Source organism: Pyxicephalus adspersus, chromosome 4 (assembly GCF_032062135.1).
Source record: "Pyxicephalus adspersus chromosome 4, UCB_Pads_2.0, whole genome shotgun sequence".
Taxonomy (NCBI): Eukaryota; Metazoa; Chordata; class Amphibia; order Anura; family Pyxicephalidae; genus Pyxicephalus; species Pyxicephalus adspersus.
Window position 1 is genome coordinate 76,915,860 of NC_092861.1, and position 22,550 is coordinate 76,938,409.

The window sequence follows — 22,550 nt, forward strand, 5'->3', positions numbered from 1 at the left end:
CTAATATGTACCATTTATCTTTCATAACTGCCATGCACCCATGGACCCAGTTAATCGAGGGCAGCTCCTCTCTGACCCCTCCTGCTCCAATAGGTTAACATAAATCAGCAGAGAACATCAATAACAAATAGCAACCAGTGAGTGTGCTTACAGGGTATAGACGTGGGGTCGGACTGATTGTGTTGCAGGGATATACCATAGATTAGTAAACATTAGTACTAAAACATTTTTAATACCTCATGAGCCTGTGACCAATATAGCTATAATACAGACTGCAAAGTGAACATTCTCAACTCCTCCAGTAAATCAACCTCTGTGTTCCAGCAGGACTAAACCCATAATCCTCACCTGTCCCACCATATTCTTCCTTTTCGCCCTTCCTGGAAACATACTTGGTCCATCTTGATTGGCCAGGGTGACATAACTAGCAAACAGGCACACAGGAGTTCATTTATTCCCAGCAAGCACAAAGGAAAGCTGGGATTGCAGGGTTTCATTGGCAACCAACGCTAAGCTGGGCTCGGCAAAATCTGAAAGCTGCACGGTGATTCGACAGGAAAGAACATTTGTTGCAGTAGGGACATCACTTGTCCAATTCTGCAATAATCACCAGTCTGATTGAGAACTGTAGTTCCATTTTGATATCCTTGGAGTTAATGTAAAGACTATGTACAGGAATCTAGGTGGTTTTAAATACCCTCATCAAAATCAAAAGTATGTACAAAGGTATTTACTTTGTACATACCGTGGCCTAGCAGTGTTTATTTACAGTCAAAAGACTGTCACTGTAGTAAATAGTTTTTTAAGAGGATTCTCTCTTAATACCACAAAAAAGCCTGGTTTAAGAGAGCTATTTTCCATTGCCATTTCATTAACCTTCCTAGCGGTAACCCCGAGTGTGACTCGGGGTAGAAAAAAGTTGCTGAAAGTGGTAATCTCGAGTCACACTCGGGGTGGGTAAACCTATGGAAAGTAATAGCAAATACAGCCTTACCGGATCCGCCGGCGTCACGCGTTGTCCATGGCCGCGATCCGTCTTCTTCCTTCGGCATCTTCTGCACCCGATGAGTCCCTGGGGAGATCCCCGTGACGTTGGTGCGTGTGTACGTTGCCGGTGGGGCAGGGCTGGAAATTCAAAAGCCATTTGTATTGCATTCAACACAAAATAACTGTATTGAATGCAATACATTGGATTTATATGTGTAAAAGCAGTACATGTATTTCATGAACATTTATTTTACAGTATAATAGCATAATAATTTTTTTTTTAAATTAAAAAAATATATATATTTTTTAATTTGTTTAATTTATTATTTTTACATGATTTTGTGTTTCAAACTTTATTATACTCATACTAATATACTGTAAAATACATTTTCATGTAAAACAATGTACCGCTTTTAGACATTTAAAACCGGAAAGAAATAAACCGCTAAGGTTAATGTATTAATGTTTAATTTGACAAACACTAATATTTGTTGACACTACATTTTAGCCCAAGACATAGGCACATTACAAAATGTAATTCTGAAATGCAAAAAACTGCATTTGATCTTGAACATTAAGCAAGAAACACAAGGGGGCACCAGAGAACACTGTCTGGGTTGACAGAATAAGAAACAAAAAGTAGAAACAGAAGCAGATGAAGTTTACAATGATAACAGTCAATCTACTTTATTCTTTTTTTATTCATTTAAATTGCAGATGAAAAGTAATATTTTAAAAACTAAACACTAGAGGGTTTTATTTTTTCATTACAAAAAGTGAAAAAAGAGTGATGACCTTTCAGTGATCTGCTTTACCTTCATTGACCATTTGCAGTAAGCTGTACTGCTTACAGCTAAACTTAAGGCATATGAAAACACAAATTAATTTATATCTGTGATCATAAATACATTACATGAACCTTTAAAATGTAAGCAGTTTTAATAATTGCATTGGAATTGATAGTATCCTCCCATTTTACTGCACAATCTGTACAGCATAGCTCAGGCAGGGCAGGGGGACAAAACAAGATAATTGAGTGTGCAGCACTGAAATAGTTTTTCTGATAGTAGGAGAGAAAATGAAGAGAGAGGCTCAATGGTTTGCTTGTTCAGCCTTAATTACAGTTCTGAAAAGTGTTAAGGGCTTGGCTGTGCTGTCTGATAGGATGCCTAGATTAGAAGACTTGCAACCTTGCAACCATTAACCCCCCTAGGGTTCTAATTCTGTTCGTATTTTCACACAAAAAGCGTTACATTTTTGCATGGAAATTTATTTTACATTGTAGACCTATAATTCTTAGGCACAACTCACCGGAAATATGTTCAATATTTATTAAATTTAATAATAAACTTTAAATAAAAAAACAAAAAAATTGAAAAATAGTGAAACATGTATTTTTATAACTACAGTAGTATGAATTTTATATATATATATATATATATATATATATTCATTTATATATTATTTAAAGATTTCTTTGTATTGGACTCAATACCGGTATTTTGTATCGAAATCCAATACAAAATTATTTGAATTTCTCGCGGCTCCTCCTGCCTGCACCGACGTCACCGGGAAACTCCGAAGAGCGTCTCTGCATACGCCGGCCAGAGATCGGAGGAAGAAGACGTGTCCCGAGGACCTGCACAGACCGGAAGGATGCCGGGGGACGCAGACAAGGCAAAGTAAGTAGAGTTTTTTTTGGGGGCCCCCCAAAAAATGTTTTTAGGGACCCCGAGTGTGACTTGGGATTACCGCTTTTAGAATGGTAAATCCACGCCGAATACCGCTAGGGGGGGTTAATATGTACTTATATAAAAGGCTTAAAGGAGTTGAAACAAGTTTTAGAAGAATAGCAGGAGAATATCCAATAGCCATGATTGATGATTACCAAGAAGGATACTAACACTCTTTGTACAATTTGATTTTGTTTATATCATTTCATATTTTTCAGTGTAAACCATTACCAGAGGAAGCCATTTCAGATAACCCAAAAAAGTAAAAGCATTCCCTAATGGTCCTATAATTTCTAAATGTACTATACATGGATAACATGAAGTGGAAATTCATACATACAGGTAGTCCCCAGGTTACATACGAGATAGGGACTGTAGGTTTGTTCCTAAGTTGAATTTGTGTGTAAATCAGAACAGGTACATTATTTTAATAAATACAATTAAGACAGATGTTTGTCTCAAGATATTAATAGGCAGCATGGTGTCAGTTACTGTAAAAATTCGAACTGTGATTTAATCACAAACAAAGCTGTGTTAGGCAAAAGAAAGTCATGCAAATCGCCCCCTCCCCCTTCAAGCCTCAGTTCTGCACACAGCGAGCAGGGAAGCCTGTTCATATCTAGGAGGCGTCTGTATGTCGGATGTCCTTACCCAGGGACTACCTGTACTAACTTCTAGTTGACAAAACATTTTACAGATGCTCCTCATTCCGTAATTGTGACCTGGCCATCAAGCAAATTCGTTGATAAGCAAGGAGCATAGGATAGACCAAGTTCACTGACAGTTTTCAGACTGGGGATCATACAGGAGGAAGACAGATGAAGTTCAGAAGACCGAAGAGGAGACGCCGCACGGATGTACACTGTATAGTTTTGTACAGTGTACTCGTCGAAAGAGCCAGTCATAAGTGTGGGCGGTAAACAGGTAAGTTGTTAAACGAGGGGTGTGTGTGTGTGTGTGTACACACGCGCACACACACTGTTACCACAAACCTGATAGAAAGAACCACATGGTCTATTATCTGTATTTACAGACATTTTACACTACTACATATCTAAACATGATTATTATGGCAACAAAGAAGCCAGAAAGTTTCTAAGGTAGCCACAAGCCATGGATGAGCTGTTTTATAAATCCTTAGCGAATCTTATATTTTTCCCCAGAGTCATAGATCCAGAAATGTTAATTAATTCTAGCACACACGTCAAAAGGTTAAGCACAAATGCAGTAGCATTTTCATTCATGGAGCCATGGCTGTACCATTGTGTCCTTTCACCAAATGTCAGCCAGTGGACTGGTGCAATGGTCATGCTCACTAATGAGCCCAGTTACCACCTGTCACTTCCAGCTGTGGCAATGTATTCGGAAGACAGAGAAGACAAGTTTGATTTCATTACTAACACTGCACAAACACACACCTTTTGACGAGTGGTGGCAGGTGAGATCCAGGTTCCAAAATATTCGAAAGAACACAAAGAGTGATGGAAGCTTTAGGTAGCCTACCATTTTAAATCTAACCTGGATACCTGTTTTCTGTACTTGTGGTAGGTCCTTTTGTTTTATAAGCCTTCTTGGAAGAGGACTTAGGAAAGAGAATGTAATAAACTTTGTTGTGGTCCTTGTGACAGATCCAGTTGCTCCATGAAGAGGGGACAAAATATTCACAGGCGTATCACCACTGATTATTGGCAATAAATAAATAAAAAGGCATCAATGCACAACGTGAATAAGGATAAACACAGACAAGAAATCATATTTGCCTAATTCATTGTTTTAAGCCAAAGTTAGTGGTGATCTAATGCCTGTACCTACCAATGGAGTTGGTTGCTATCAGAGAGATCATTTGATCAGGCTGGAAAACTAGTCCCAATGATATTTTTTTATTCCCATCTAATAGACAAATGTCAGCTTCTCCCCTTTAATCAAATAAAGTAAGGTCAGCATGTTTACAGACTTTCTTTAAAAATATCACAACAAAAGTAGTGATTGAAAAAAGGAAACCTTGACAAAATCAAACTAAATCAAAAAACAGAAAAAAAATGGTATATATATGAGTCACAATAGCCAATAAATGGACAAAAATAAAAAGGTGGGTCAATAAAAGTGATCTTGTCAATGAAACTCTGTCACAGCTGAACAGTTTTGTACCAGTATTGCTTTTACTTCCTGCCCAATTTACCATAGCTGTTATTTGATTTTAATAACAATTACACATACCTTTGTACCCAGAAACAAATGAAATGATTAAGTTTACAGGCCAACATTAACATTTTATGATTGCTAGTAGATACAGCTGACTAAATATATAATTTATGTGCTATGTAGAGGTTGTAATTAGCAGAATACAAACAGACAGCAGTTATTCAATCCATCTTGAAACCAACCTAGAATGTTTACCAATATGTTGTTGTAAGGTTTAATTAACAACTAAGCCCTGGACATAACTAGAGCATTTTTGAAGCTATGCAGCTGCACAGTGTTTCAAGTTCTTTTCCGCTAAAATGGACAAAGATAAAAACCTACTAATCAGAATGAAGCCTTGATATCATGGGCTCTTTAGAGAAATGTAAGCACTGATAATAAGCATGATTTTCTGAGAATGCAATTTAAATGTCCTTTTATACTGAAGTGATAGAACCACAATTTCTCGTTTGATGGTAAAATGTAGAATATCACAGGTTTCTAGCAATTCAGCTACAGAAAAAAGAACATAAACAGGCTGGTAAATAGCACCTGTATTTGTATAATGATGTCATAAATTTACTGTAAATAGTGCAGAAAAATACTATGGTAAATACCGTATTTGTGAGTAGTGTTTTATTGCATGATTATTTTTCAAAAAGGAAGAAAAAAAGCAGGATGTAACAAATGTTATTTAAATGAGGTAGTTCTGAAAGAAAATAAAGTGCCAAATACATACTTGTATACAAAATTAATTTATTAATACATATAAACAAAGAACATTCTGGTAAACAATTCTTATCAGGTAAAAGCTTTAAGAAAGAGTATGAAAGCGTGGCACCAATAATTTAAGTCTAGTTTAGATTGGGTTAATATATAAAATCAAATATGAATGCTTGCTATTTAATGTGTGATATTTTAAACAAACCACAACAATAAATGCATCCACAGCCTGGCCAAAATATGTCACCATTAGGGGTAACTAAAAAAAAAAGTGCTCAGATAGGTCCTTTATTGCAAGGTGAAGTCCCTTTTGCAATAAAATACCCTTACCTGCCAGATCACAATTTTTTTAAATGCACTCACTTATGCCCGTTCAGATGTGGGGTAATGCCATTCTTCGTTCTTCTCTTTGTTTGGATCCTTGGCAATCTTGATTGGCAGGGATGAGATGATGCAACTCCTGCACAGGCAGAAGTTCATTCAGTTTCAGGAGCCTGGGGGAAGCCTGAATGCTTTTAACAGTTGAGGGGAGTGATCAGGCAGGTAAGTATGTTTTACTGCATTAGAAGCTTTTCATGTCCTTTTCTGCAATAAAGCACTGACTGACAGCAGATTTTGTAAGTGAAACTTGTGGTGGTACCTTAAAGGAGAATTAGTCGCAGGACTTGTCAGCTGTGTCCTCCCCAACCCCTTTTAGCCAGGCGCACCACCCGGCACTTTTCAGTAACCACCCGACTATTTTTGTGTCGATACGGAAGAGTTCAGACATAATACAGGGGCTGCCACCCACCTACAATTTCTTGCCACCCAGTTTTAAAAAATTTCTGGGTTGACCACTGCATCAGTGTTTCCTCACAGAGCACCTCCATCTTCCTCTCTTCTTCTGCCCAGAAACAATCTTTGGCCTTCTTATTTATCCATCTCTGGCAAACGCAAGTGAGGATGGGATTGCATGCACAGCTCAGTTTTTCACATATTCCTGGCTTGATCAGGCAAGTAAAACAAGACATTGTCCCTTTCTGCAATAATCTCCTACTTGATCCTTTATTTTGTTAAGTAGGACTTTGGATCCACTTTAAAAACAAACAAATGCCACAAACCTTCAAAAACTGAAGCAATACTGTACACGGGGGGAGGAGGGGTAGTAAATTTTTCCACACATATCATATTAATTTTTTCATATATAAATGAAACTGTGGAATCTTTCATGTGTTGTTTTGTACCTGAAATTAGATTTTAGATCCTGCTTCGTGTCAGATTATTTTTTTTGCCCTGACATGACTACGAGGGGGTGCGGAGAAGTTCCTGGCTTTGCCCAGAAAGAAGAGAGTCAGAGTTATGAAATAATTCATTATTCAACAAATTGCCCCCTGAGACTGATGCACTTGGTACAGCGTAGTCGGAGCTTTTCTAGACCGTTCAAATAAAAGTCCTTTGGTTGGGCTGCAAATCAGCCCTCAACAGCATGATTGTCGTCAGAAATGTCCTCAAAACGTTGCACCTTCAGGTGTTTCTTCAAATTCGGGAAAAGATAAAAGTCCGAAGGAGTCAGGTCAGGCGAGTAGGAGGGATGGTGGACCAATTGGAAACCCAGGGTGTTCAATTTGGCAGCCACAACGTTGGACATGTGGGCAGGTGCATTGTCCTGCAATAAAAGGATCCCTTTGGTTAACTTTCCACTGCGTTTCATTTTAATTGCCTTCTTCAGCTGTTCAAGGAGGTTAGCATAATACTGTCCGGTGATACTAGAGCCCTGAGGTAGGTAGTCCACCAACAGAATAGCGTCTTTGCCAGAAAACAAACACCATGACTTTTTTGGCCGATTTCTGAGATCGGAACTTCTTCGGCCGCGGGGACCCACTATGGCCCCATTCCTTTGACTGTTTCTTGGTTTCAGGATCATAGATGTGGAGCCAAGTTTCATCTTTAGTCACTAACCTATCCAAAAATTCCTGAGCAGCTTCAAAATGAGCCAAAACGGCATTGGATGCTTCAACTCGTGAAATACCCAGTCTTGAAACGAGATATCCAGGTTTTGACAGTGCTGTAGGAAGTACACTTCTTCCCCAGTGTTTCCAACTTCTCAGTTTGAATGTCCTTTGCTGACTTTCCCTGGAGAAACAAAAACTTAATGATGGCCCGTAACCCCAACAACGTGAAACTTGCTTGTGCTTCTGCCATCATAGCTTCTCACTTAAAGAAAAAACAGTTTTAAGAATGGCAAAGATCTGATATTTGCAGTTACATACTGAGATATAAGGCTGTCATATGCCCCTACACTCGTTTTTCTATTTCATCTGAAAGGGGGAAAGCCAGGAACTTCCCAGAACCCCCTCGTAAATGTCCATTGATATATACGTGGAAACAGTAAAAGACTGGAGTGTGTTTTTTCCCCTAAATCCCATCCTATGTAAGTGTGTTACGATGAAGAAATAAATAAGAAGGCTTGGCTTACATAATCCTTTCTAAATGTGTTTATTTGGAGTCCAAACGGAACTGAAATAAAGGTTTGATACTCTCAGTTTTAGCAATTTTTACTCAATTTGAGTTTCAAGAAATAATAAGGAAATTGAGACTATTGTCTTGATGTTGAGGAATGTTATGAAAACATGGATGTGAGCATTTGTATTAGTTTTTTTAGAATTGAATAGAAATGAGTCAGAAGGTGTTTTACATTTTTCAATCTCCTTCTGCCATCTAGTCTGTTATATGATCAACTATTTTGTTGCTACTCGAATATATGCTTCAGATGAAAAGAGTATTACTGAAGTTTGCCACTATGATGCAGATATCACCCAACTTGATCTATTCCTAAAGAAAATCTAAAGCCATTTTCTTTAAGCTTTGGACAGATTAGGGGAAAGATCTCCCATAAACAGCTGCTCTGTTAACCCTTAAGGAATCAACAATAACAGCAAAGTTGTAAGGGGAACCTTTTAGCCCTAAATGGTGCTAACTTTTTCACCTTTGAACTTTAGTATTTCATTAAAAATACCTAAACTGCTAAACATTTTGTTTCTTTAGAACTGCCTATGTGACTGATCAAAGGTGCAGGGAAATACATTTTTTTTCGTTTAGTCACTTCTATTGTAGTGTATGTAGCTCTGCAAAAAACCAAGCAAAAAGTATAAACTCTACGAAGTTCTTAGCAATAACACTTACAGGAATTTCAATTAACAAACCACTCAGCAATTTTAGACAAGATACCATGACAATTGTCATTTCAACTATTTAAAGTATGTTTAAAACGTGTGCAAGATAGAAAAAGGCCAGGAAATCTCAACATGCTTTTCATGATCATAAAGTGTAACGAAGAATCCAATACGGCAGAACCGGCAAGTAAAAAAATGGCCAACTTTGTTAAGGAAAATATTATAAAGCATGTCACGTATATTTTGTGTAGGAAAAAAAAAAAAAAAAAAGATATTGAGAGCATAAAATCACATCTCCAGCATAGGTCTCTTATAGTATACAGAAACTTTATTTGTATGGCCTGACATTTTAAAATATTATAGTGAATCAAAGAAACAAAATTGTGCAGAAATAAGTAACAAGATAAACCTTTACTATACTATAATGTATAGTACATAGAGAACTGGCAGTTTACTCTATTTCATGATTCATAAATCCAAATAACCATATAACAAATACCTACACAAATGGCCTTTTTACATTTTGTCTACAAATTTATTTTATTACATTGAAGGTGTTTTATTTCCAAAACATTGATGCCCTTTACAGTTTAGAGAGTTCAAGCAATCCCAGCAGATCCTAGCACTTTTAGAAGCTGAAAGTATTCTGAGAATAAACAGACAACTAATTGGTCCAAATAGAATATAACTGATCTTTTCAAATTCTTTAACAATGCACAAGCAGGAAAACAATGCACAATTGTTACCACACATGTCCACCTTTAATTGCATTATATTGCAAAAATGAAAAACACAAACAAGTTTTCATTGTCAACCAACCCATAAGTGCTTGTTAAATGACCATTTGTAAACTCCAGTGTGTTTATGAACCATGTTATATACCAGAAGTATGACAGTCTCTAGGGCTTACAATGTTGTTTTTTTCCCCACTCAACCTGGTGTTTAGAGATTTCTTGCTATGTGTTTTGTAAATCCATTTGGATAAAGGGATTTTCATTGTTACACTAAAGAAAGGTTGACTTGTTTAAAACGAATCACCATCCAGCTTTGTTAGACTAAGCAGTTCAAGCAAGACGAGAAGGATGGAAATGTAACATTTTCTTTAACCTTTTATTTTTGCAATACTTGGTGGAATTCACAATGAGATATAATAAAGCTCCCTATGTTGAAGACTTACAAACTCGACTTATTAAAGGTGGAATATATGGTGCTTGGACATTTGTTAGTTTAAGCACAAAACGACAACTGCAAAGGAAGGCAAGATAATAAAAAGCAGCATCTTTCTATAGTTTATAATCTGTCAGTCTTTAATTGGTATTGTGAAAAAAATATATAAAGACTTTTCAGAGCAAAAATAAATAACATATATTTGGATAGTTAAAATTAAGGGGAAAAACAATAAAAATCCAGCAATTACACTTGCTTCATTAAACCATGGCTTTATTGTGCTGATAAACAGCATTTTATTTGTTCGTGGATTTAATTAGTTCTTTTTAAACTTACATGAAAACTTATTTAAAATGTCAGCACTCTCAATGTATTCTAATTATACAGAACTTAAATTAATGCAAGACTTAGCATCAGATTTCTTTTACCAATATCAACTTGATAGAACAATATAATTCCTTTAAGTGCCAGAACAAATAGCAATAGAAAAACATGTTATAGCTGTTGGCTAACACTAAAAGAAAATGACAGGTTAAGGGCATCAAGGACAAATATCCTTTTTATGCCCATCACTTCTATACAAGTGTCAAGCCTCGCAAGAGTGTACATTATTTATATATATATATTTATTTTGTGAGGGGTTATGCTTAGGATCGCCTTTGCTGGGGTTAAAGGACACTTGTCTGGTTCATCCAACTCAGATCACACACTGAGGTATAAGTGTTAAACTGACTTGTAGCCAGGTTTATTGAAGGTTGCAGATAAAATAACAAAACAGCAAAAGAAAACCTCGCCTGTCCGGCACTTACTATACATAAGACGTCCCTGTCTATCAGCTGGAGGGCTTCTCCCGGTCAGCTCAAAAGCAAGCTTTCAGCAACCTTTTACTCACTTTTGAGCTCACTCACACAGACCGACTTGAGCTCACGCACACAGATCGACTTTCTGTGTCCCCAGGCAGAGAGCTCCCTCACACAAACCACCTGTCTGTGTCCCCAAGCAGAGAGCTACCGACTGAGCTCCTGGCTCTGTGTTATATCCCCACCCTCAGTGCTTCTTTATTAATTACCTCACAGGTGAGAGTCTTCCACCTGCTACTTCACATAGGAGAGGAATCTTGGGCAAATATATCCATATATCTCCCTTCCACCACCAATCCTGCATTGGTGTCAATATATATATATATATATATATATATATATATATATAATGCCATTCACATGTGCCTGTGCTTTAACTTCAGACAAACACGTTTTAGATACAATGTACTTGTCTTTCACAAGTTGTTTTTGTTGCTAGTTGCATCCCTACTGGAAGATATTCCACTTCCTGTCCCAGTAGAGGCAGGCACAGGGACAGAAAGCATGCTTTATCTAATAGTTACACTGTCAAAAATAAAACAGCACCACTTTTGGTATTGCAGGTAAGAAACAGAAGCTCTTTCAGGTTTTTATTTATTTATTTTTTTTTATTTTTTTTTGCACCCTTGGAAAGAAATTGAGGAAATATCTCCCCAGAAGGAATAGCAATAAGACTTTCAAATTTTTAATCTCAGTATTTCAAAGGAAAAAACGCATAACACTTTAAAGAAGCAGTCTGGTTCCTCTATCAGAAGCTGATAAAATGAATTTTGAAAATGTGTTTGGTCCCTTGACAATGAGATGGAAGGTTTAAGTATAAGGGCATATTTTAATACAATTTGGGCCTTAGCAAGGTGTGTCTACTGTGTAATTATTTAGCATAAATGAAGACAAAATGGAGAAACTATGCATGAAAAACTAAGCATACCTAACTTAAGCCGTGCTTATATGCGGTTTTGAAATAGAAGAGACTTTCACCTGGCAACCCTTCCAAACAGGCCATATTTGCATATAGTAATTTTTTTTTTTTTACTGTTATGAACATTAGGATTGAAACCCCAGATGTTGCTCATGGGTTTTTTACAATATGTCTGAGCACTGCATGGTCTGACCTTGGGGTGAATTTACTAGGGAGTCTGCTCTTGAGATTATTGATAACTTTCTTTAGTATTTTTTTACCAGTAAATACTCTCACTGTAGAATTATGGAATTCAGTAAGTTTGGAAATGGTCTTATACCCAGACTGATGGGCGGCAACAACTGCTTCTCTAAGATCAATGCTGATGTCGTTCCTCCTTGGCATTGTGTTAACATGCACACTTTAATGATGCTTCAGAACAGCAAATGTCTGCTTGTAGTCACACCTTCTGATGCTCATTTATCAATTCTAATAGAAATTGTATGGACAATTTTTCACACATTATTTCTACTTATTATGTCCTTATACAGGAAACCCTAGAATTGAAAGAGGGTGTACTATTGAGTGAATGGCTGCTTGAGAAGTCTATATACAGGACCAGTATCGGCGTAGTTGGTGGAACAGAAGGTGGAGGGGGAACAGAAGGAGCACTGCCAGAGCCGTACACGATTACTTCAAATGGGTTATGTGTACATGTTTATAACCAAAATGACATAAAAAGACTCCATAGGTGTGGTATATAGACCCGGTATTCTGTAGTGGGTTCACACCCCAGAAGAGAACACCAGAATTGACGGGTTCACTATTGGCACCCCTTTCTCCTCACAGATGAGAGCAGGTTCACATTGAGGATATGTGACAGATATGAAAGAGTATAGACAGTGCAGTGGGTTGGTGAAGGACTTGGGGGAATGTCCTTAAAGGGCTAAATTGACCTCCACTTGCTAATAGGATCTCGACTGTACTGTAAGGCACTGGTGCAGTGACCCCTAAGTTCTCCTGGGGCAGGACAATACTCAGCCTCATGTAGGCAGAATCTGTAGGCAATTTCTCCAAGGCTTTTGCACTGATGGCATTGAATGACTATCATGTTCTGCATTTATATGTTTGCAGTCTCTGACCTCCTGTAATTGCTAACACCTATTTTAGGTATATTCAGTTCAGCTCTTAACATATCAAATGACATGTTGCATGCAGCAAGTGTATCAGCAGACCAAGTATATGAAATTGCATTTTAGTCCTTACAAAAAAAAGAAATAATAATAATAACTTTCGCAGGAGAACACAAAAAGCCAACCATCACTGTAAAATTATTCAAAGAAAATCCTAGCAGACTAAACAATAAAAGCCACAAAGACATCATCTGAAAGTCAACTCGGTTATTTTCTTTCCCAATTTTTAAGGCTTACAACACTCATGATGTGATATATGATAAGCAGCTCCCAGCTTGTGATGAACAACAGCGATAAGTGAATTTAGTATTAGGGAGAAAAAGAAGAAAAAAAAAACCTCGAGAGAGTAAACACATCAAAGCAATCTAGACCAAAAAAGTTATTGTGCCAAGAGAGTGGTAGCAACAAACCTCAAGTATACAGACGGCTGGAAAGAGGAGATAAAGAATATGGTAGGGTAATTTATCTCTCTTTATTCCCCAGGTACTGTTCCCTGATGAGGAATTTTATTGTTCGCAAAGATTACTCACTCAGCAGGCACCGATCATGCATTTTAGGGACTACCTCATTTTGTTTTATTTTAGAATTCTCAGATAAAAATAGAAAATAATTTCCAGGGATTGGACATGCTTAATGAATCACTCTAATAGTTGAGAATAAAAGTAATATAATTTTTTTCTCCTTACCTAAAGAGAATACTAGTATCTGCCTGATTACATATTTTGCATTTAGCTTTGTGCAGAATGGCATGTTTGCAATGCAAATTAAGCTAAAATTGGATTTCTAAACAAAATCACCAACTGGTGAACATGCTTTTTTTTATATAAAAAAAATAATATATATTTGATTACAAAAATTCTCTTTTTTTTTAAACAAATTGAAAACAAATATACCTGGTATTATACTAGGGAATAAAAAGAAAGAAAGCAAAACCTTGTTTAAAGTAAACCTGTCATAACTGCCATTGCTTGTCATGGCCAATACCTTTATTCAATGGCAGAATTTACCACTGCCTAACACTAGGCAAAGTAAAACAACTTACATATAAGTCTGTGTTTGCCCCAGAAATGCAGAAACATCAGCTATGACTGATAACAATTGGCCTGACAGCCCTGTAAACCAGGGTGTTAAGTAGACTATAGTTATTACCACTTTTCAGTCACATAATGGTAAAGCAGACCTTCTAACCTCTAAAGAGCATACATTAACATGGCTTCTTTATAATATGTCTTAAAGCTTCACTAAATAGTCAGCACACGAAAGAAAAAAAAATACCAAATGTAAAATTAATTAAAATTAATTAATAATTTTAAATATTAATTATTAACAAGTAATCCTTAAACCTGGCAGACAGTCGTTACATGCTGAACTATTGCTTGCATTAGGAAATGGATAGCCCATAGCAAATGATTATATCCTGCAAGATTACCATCAACTGCTGTTCAGTGGGTTAAAAAAAAATTTAAAAAAATCAAGAAGCTGATAAGTTATGAAACACAAACACTACTAAAGTAGCCATACCAGCTCCTAAGGCCAAGTGTGTTTTTTTCCACAGAACATTACTGTGTCTATTATTCATTTTGTTGATTGCGATGGCAACTTTTTCCCTTTAGGGTATCACCTTTACCTGTAGTCATGGTTTGAATGAATCTAATGTTTGTCTATTCAAATATATGGAAAAAGTCAAAAAGTCACAAATACAGAAAACACTGATCATTATTAAGCTGTTTGCATCAATAAGATGTTTTTATCGAGCCCACAGAACAATACTGACATTTACACATATTAACACCATTATAAAGCTACTATAAATCAGCGAGCCAGTTATCTAACCGAAAGCGAGGAAAATTACCCAAGTGAAGATTACATCTCTATTACAGACAAACTCAGTTATCACAGATCAAAAAGGAAATATCACAATGGATATAAGAGTAGGCACATCAAAAATATTGCTGTTGTAGAGGACAAGGATTATTACTTTCCTGTTTGAAGAATGCCTTGCAAAATTATTGTAACTGTATACTGAAGAAAAAAACAGAGAAATGATATTTTTATTTATAGTTGTGCCCGTCATTAGTGAAAAGACCAAGCTTTTTACATACTGACAATTATTTGGGCTTACATAAAGGTCATTTGTACTGTTTAGCTCAAAAATAGAAATAAATAGTTAGCAGAAAAATCAAAGGCAAATACTTTACTTACTAGGCTCAGTCCTTTTTCTTAATACTTCTCAGTACTTCCTTGATAATGTCACAAAAAGGGGTTGGGCCATGTCTACTAGGCCTTCCAATATAAGAATTAACAAAGCCTCTTAACAAAAGCTCAGAGTAAATACTTCCAACTGTCCATGGCTGAATTCTTTAAAGCAGAGCTTTATAAAAATTTTGGATCAGGGAGGGCATCATTGCAGAGAGTGACAGGGAATGTCCCTTCTGCACTCTGCACTCTTACCTGCCTGACCAAGGGAACTGTCAAAAACAGGTTGGTTGCCATGTGGAAACCCCAGCTTCCCACATTCTTGAACCCCTGTGCGTCTGTACAGTTACGTTATCCCAATCATCGTTATCAACTAAAGATGATCCTGCTCGGCCGAAGAACATATGTAGCAACAGAACAGGGACAGGCAAGTATAGTGCGGTTTATTCTACTTTATTTATATATATATATATATATATATATATATATATATATATATATAACATTTTTTTTTGTGTTTTTCTACAAAAGATTATTAAAAAAAACAAATACTAGAGCAGAAGTCCCCAACCCCCAGTCCGCCATCTGAATCTGACAGGTGGGCCGCATCTCTGGCCGGTGCACCCACCAGCAGGGTCAGGAGAAGGACAGCAGTGTATATACCACCCATACACTGATCAGCTAAAACATTACGTACAGCAAGACTAAAAATTTTTTTTTTTTTTTTAGGACCTTGCAAAACAGCTCAGTTTAAGGCATAGACTCCACGCTTTTGGCAAGGCATAGATTCCACATCAAGGCACTTTTGGCAGTGGACAAGGGTCAGCATGGGCACTTTAACTTGCTGCTGCTATAGAGCAAGCGGTGATGCACCGTGTGTTTGGACACTTTTCTTTCATGGTTGGCAATACGCTTTCCAGCACTTTGTGCTTTAATAGCTCTTTTCTGGGACTGGACTAGATGGGCTAGATCCTTCTCCCCATGCATCATTGAGTCTTGGGCACCCATGACTCTATTGCTGGGTCCTTCCGTGGACAATATTTGGTAGGTACTAACAACTACATACCAGGAACATTAACATTTTGGAATGAAATTTTGGAGATGCTTGGACTGTAGACTTCAAGCCTTCAAAATTAGGTTGCTCAAATTTTAAACTTGGTCGTTTTGCAACACATAGCCTTTAAGAACCTTCCAGGTCCATGTGTCAGAATGGCAATAAATAATTCTTTGCCAGGGAATGTTTCAGTGAATCTAAGATTGACTGCTTTATAAATAGACTGCAAAATGTTAAATATGTAAATTATTTATTATATTATTACTTTTTCTTTGTTCATTTTGAATTACTGTGGGTTTCCATGTGAAATTACAGAACAAAATATATTATACTGGAATTCATAACAGATGATAGAAAAATCTTTCTGCAATTTTCTGTCTTATGCACTTCACATTTTATAGTGGTTATTTACTTGTCTAAAAACTACTTGCTGGCATAGATTTGGTCGATTTGGTATTTACTGTCATAACAGCAGAAAATTTAAAGAGTCAACACAGGCAGCCCCTGAGTTCACTTTCTTTGCCACCAGCCGGGCCTTTCAGGACCTAAGAGTTTGTGATCAATTCCTTTACATTTCTTTTTCAATGAACCATGCAATTTGACAGTCCCAAGCATGGAATGCTACTTGCTTTGCTTGAGGCTCTCTTAGTCCACTCGACAGGGAAACCGAGAACTTCACCATGACCCCATTGTGATGTTGTAAAGGCAAGAAAAAAAAAGACTGCAGGAGGCAACCAGTAAAACCGGCTGTGAAATGGTCCTATACTAAACAACAATTTGTTCCTGAAGGAAGTACATGGCAAGCTTTTCGAAGCAAGCAGAAATTGTTAAACATGTTTAAGAATCATTACCATCAGGCTGAATTTTTAGCAATACATTATTCTGTTTTTATAATCAACTATTTGTTTCCAAAAAAGTAAATATTAGCTTTCATTAATGAAATAACTAACAACAAATCATATGTACATACATTTCATTCACAATACTTACAAGACAAAAGCCTCTTACCCCATCCTACCCATATATTTTATTGGCAAGTGAGGTAGCTTAATATAGTATTTGGCCAGAGTGAATGGACACTGTCAACATGTGTCGATATTGAAGGTCTATGAGATTTTCTTTTCAGTTTCCATTAAGTAATTTGCTAATCAGAACTCCTTACATGAGCAAGCATGGTTTATGAGCAAAATGTGCTATGATATATGGAATAAAAAAAAAAGTGGTTTTATGATAGCAATTTTAGTAATCTTAGTTGTAATAGCAAAGACAACCACTGGTTATGACACATGCAGCTCCCAGTCAACACTGACAGCGTCTTTGGCATGCCCCCTCCTCTCTCCCTATCCAATCACATAATGCATTGAACTCTTTTAATAGAATACTAAATGTATTGTTTTGTGATCGGTGTTCTGTGACTTTTAAGATGTTCTCCCATACCTTCACCAATTCCTTAGGTAAGGAACAGTGAATAAAGCTGTTGGGTTGTGTGATCTGGAATGCTTTGTTAAAACGTTCAACATCTAGAATACAAAGAATATCTTGTGCTTAAGACTTATTACCCACAAGTACTGTTTTTACATATTTTTGAGGCCCTCATTCCTCTTTTTACACTGACCTGATAACTATCCATTTCTTTACATATAATGGTGTTATAAATAACTAATAAATAAATGTGCTGCACCTGACACCAACTAAAATTATATCTCTATGTAACCGAACAAAATCAATGAATCCTAATTTACTAAAAGTAAAAGGTTAATAAATTAAAGTACATAATCGGACTAATCTTTTTATTATTATAATTATTAGTATTATTATTTTAGGATAGAGTGAATAAACAAATGAAACACTAGTTGGGTTTTTCAACTATCTGGGGTTCTTTTGGAGAGATTTCCTCTCACGCATTTCCATGATCACAACATTTTCACCAAACAGAATGCAAGGTCAAACTAAAAACAGGATCAGTCCTTTTAGGTAAAAATGTTGTTTTAAGGACAATAAAAAGACAAGATGAAATTATCTTTTCCACCATTCCATCAAAAGATATATATATATATATTGGTTGGACTTTACAATTTGGATTATTTGAGTTAGGCATAAAAATATACCCAACAAAATCCCACAAAATTTTATTTAATTACAACATGGAGATCCCAAACACTACATGAATATATGGAAATAAATAAATATATATATGGAAAATGCGAAACAATAAAAAATGAAAAGACAGCTACCAGTGAATTAGCCTAAAACAATATTTGAAACTAAAAACGACGAGGAGATTATTATTTTTGCATTGAAGGCTGAAACCAGCTTCCATAAATATGACAGACTTTCTGCTTGAATACCTTTTGTTGCAGCTGCTGAAAAATAGCAAAAAGCAATTCCTAGAAGACTTTCAGCTTTAAGTAACAGACAATTCGTGCAAAGTGATAAGCTTTAATGCTCATGGTAATGCCGTGTATGACAGTAAATTGGTTATTTTTATATGCTACCCGAGCCAACTAACAAAAACTATTCCATCATTCCATTCATGTAAACTATGGCTGTTCATTATTACGCAAGGTATTCTGAAATCATACAAAACTAACGTTAAAGTGCTGGTCTCCTCTAATTGTTACACAAGAAATGCCACATGATAATAAGTGCAGAAATAAAGAATGATTTTGCAGGTTCTAGAGAGAATTATGACCACAGTACCATAGTGATATTAACTGCTAAGCTTTCCAAAGGATAGAATAAACATGGTAATTTATGCACTAATGTGTCTAACTTCACCCAGCCCTGCTTACTTGGTAAAATTATAAAAGCAACAAAACATTACTGAAAGAAAGGGGTTTATTGATTTTATAATAATTCCTATGCATTAAGCAAAGAAATCCACTTTTTATTTAGGTCATTAATTATGTACTGTAACTAAAAGGAAATGGAAATGGCATGTAACAAAGAAATAAATCCTACCTCGAGCACCCACTTTAGGTAAAAAGCTCAAGCCATTTATCAGACATAGTGATTCTTAAGATTGAAGAGTTGTTTTTTCTTGCCTTATGCAAATTGATCCGGCCATGATGCAGCCAAGACTTGTCAGTGAATTAAGAAAACAGAACTCATTCTCATAATGAAAAAAAAAAAAAAAAGGATGGACAATCTAAGCAGTAGAGGCTAAAAATTATGCAATTAAAATATACATTTTGACTGTTCTTCTTAAGAGGGCAAAAATACTTTTTAGAAGAAACTAAAGGTTGAAAATCAAAGGTTTCAAACCTAAAGGTTTTGGGTAAAATATATATTTTTTATAATTAGAGTTTAAAATTAATGTTTAATTCTGTTTCTATTATATTTAAACCTTTTTAAACAAATACATTTTATTATTATACTTTATTCATATAGTGCCAAAATAAATATTTAATAAATTACGGGTTTCCTCAGGTATAGTTTAGCTAAAGAAAAGTTTCCACAGCTTCCTTTGCATTACACCTGGTACAAAGTCATCAGATGAATCATGAGAACAGTGACTTCTTTAATAAATTTTGAAGCAACACAACCAAACAACCTTTAGCATAGCTCAGGGGTCAGCAACCTTTACTATCAAAAGAGCCATTTTGCCTCCTCTTCCACTAAAGAAAAATAGTATGGAGCCGCAAAACATAACACAGTTTATAAACTTTTAAAAGTTTTAATATTTTTTTAATTTTACCTGTTACAACAAGTGTGCATGTGTAGGCCTACTTTGAAATAAATTAAACACTGAACTATGCCCCGTATAAACGTATCATCCTGTTACATTAGAAGCTGGAGGCTTCTAACGTAACAGGGTAGATTTTTTTGATGGGCAGAGTTCTTTATGTTCTGACGATGCCTTAGCGATGAAATTTTAAGGGGTGTTAGCCACAGGTGTCCCTCATTTGCAGCTTGAATTTTGTTCACCTGTACCCCCCAATCTTGAGTAATTGGGGTTCAGGTGCTAGAAGCCTCCAGCAATGTGTAACAGGGTAGATTATTTTGATGGGCAGAGTTCTTTATTTTCTGACGATGCCTTAGCGATTCAATTGTAGGTGGTGTTAGCCATAAGTGTCCCCCACTTGCACCTCTATTTTGGTCACCTGTACTGCCTCCCCCCCGTTCCAGAGAAATTGGGGTTCAGATGCTAGATGCTTCCAGCAATGTGTAACAGGGTAGATTTTTTTGATAGGCAGAGTTTTTATGATTTTTTAGGAGGTGTTAGCCACAGGTGTCCCGTACTTGCAACTCAAATTTTTTTCACCTGTACCCCCGTTTCCAGATAAATTGGGGTTTAGGTGCTAGAAGCCTCCAACAATGTGTAACAGGGTAGGGGTTTTTTGAAGGGTGGAGTTTTTAGGAGGTGTTAGCCACAGGTGTCCCCCACTTGCACCTCTAATTTTGTTTACCTGTACCCCCTTCCTGTTCCAGAGAAATTGGGGTTCAGGTGCCTCCAGCAATGTGTAACGGTAGATTTTTTTGATGGGCAGAGTTCTTTATGTTCTGATGATAGCCTAACAATTAAATTTTAGGGGGTGTTAGTCACAGGTGTCCCCCACTTGCACCTACATTTTTGGTTTTGTACATCTCCCCATTCCAGAGGAATTGGGGTTCAAAGGAGGGCGATGTCATTGTACACACCCATTTGTACACGCCCCGTGGTAGATTTATTTCACTGGTAGATTTTTTTCATTAGAACACCGGATAGGGAATCCCCCTCCTACGCAGTGTCTTGGGAGGAAGGGGATCCCCCATCAGAGATCTCCCCGCGGCAGCCGAAGGGAGCCACAACAAGGAGGCTGAAGAGCCGCAGGTTGCAGACCCCTGGCATAGCTGAAAACTAAAATAGCTGAAAATGTAGGGAAAAAAAGAATGGATTGAGCATTGCATAAAATTAATATATCAGATTTTAGTATTTCAAATGTCCCAGACATGAAAACCTATTACCACAACTAAAATCTTAAAAAAAGGGGTTTATTTTTCATTTCAAAGCAGTGGAAAAAGCCATGTGTATTACCAAGATAAATTGCACAGATACAGCCTAAAGCTAACCATATGCTTGGCAAGTGTGTTAATTTTTCAGTCAGTATTCAAAAAACAAAATAAAGTAATTGCATACAGTTTGATAGACCATTGTGTTCAATGGATGTTTAATTCAATGCAAATACCATAGAATATACATGACAAAAAGTTTCCACACTTGCCTCGCCCATCAAAATAGGGACATTTATACAAATAATTGTTTTTATTTGAATATTGCAAAAACATGGAAACAATAGTTTTTATGGATTAGGATCTATATAGCAAGGAAATATTAACCTATAAAAAAGATGATGGAGAAGAGGTACCAAAACACAATATTCTAAAACAGTATTTCACAGTTTGTCCCAAATATCACCAATTGTTATACTGTAACAAAACCTCTTTGTCACTGAAGAGGTACCTGTACAGTAGCATGAAGTGTTGCAGTACCTTAAAATGCACAATAAAAAAACTAGGGACTGAAAAATTGTATATACAAAATTTGTTCAATGCAATATACAAAGAACTCAACATTTTGATCATTTATAGTTATTATTTATATTAGGTGTACTAATTGCTAACAAAAAACAGGCCTAGAAATGGGGTACAGTTAGACATTTTCTACAGCTGACTATACAAGAACCTTTCCTGAAATTTAAGCTATTATAAATGAGTTAGGCTGTTGAACACAGTTTGTACACAAACCAAAAAACAAAATCGATCAAAAAGAAGACTGAGGCATTATTCATTAAAATGCAGCTTACATTAATACAGCTGTTACAGCCATATGCATTCCTAGAGGCAAGAGCTAGCACCAATTCAAGATGCTGGAGGTGCTTTTTTGTTTGTCAACGGACCATTAAGTTACTACAGTAGAGAGGCTGGGTTTATGCACTACCTTGACTATATCAGCAGTTTGAAAAATCAATTTGATCCATTTATTTGGTACTTGTAAAATGCACTTGAATTAATGCTGAGTTAGTGCTGAATAAATGTTTTAGGCTGCTAACCCAACCATTTGCCATTTTAAAGCAGTCTTTTTCACAGCTAAAAACTGCTTTATTGTAAACAAAGCTTTAATGAAAAGCTTGCACACTGCACTGCATCTTTTTTCCAGTTGTAACATTTTCCAGCATACCTGCATTACAGTAAGAGACTTATATACAGATAGTGAACAACAGTCTGACCTTACACTCCTAGCCAGAAACTAAAGGCCATGAAGGGTCAGGACTATGTGGACAGATACACTGCTACAGTCAAAAACTGCTACCGTCAGGGACCGCTTCATAATACCTAGTTAGTTTTGTAAACATTGCAGACATTGTGGAAATTGTTTTGTGGATTTTCGTACAGAATGTTTCTACACTACACCACTTTTTCAGTA

General features: G+C 36.4%; 1 protein-coding gene across 1 annotated transcript in view; it reads right to left on the reverse strand.

The window, feature by feature from the left end:
• The window catches only part of ASCC3 (activating signal cointegrator 1 complex subunit 3), a 322,696-nt gene that overhangs the window by 258,085 nt on the left and 42,061 nt on the right, over positions 1-22,550 (reverse strand). The gene's annotated exons all lie outside the window — the stretch shown is intronic.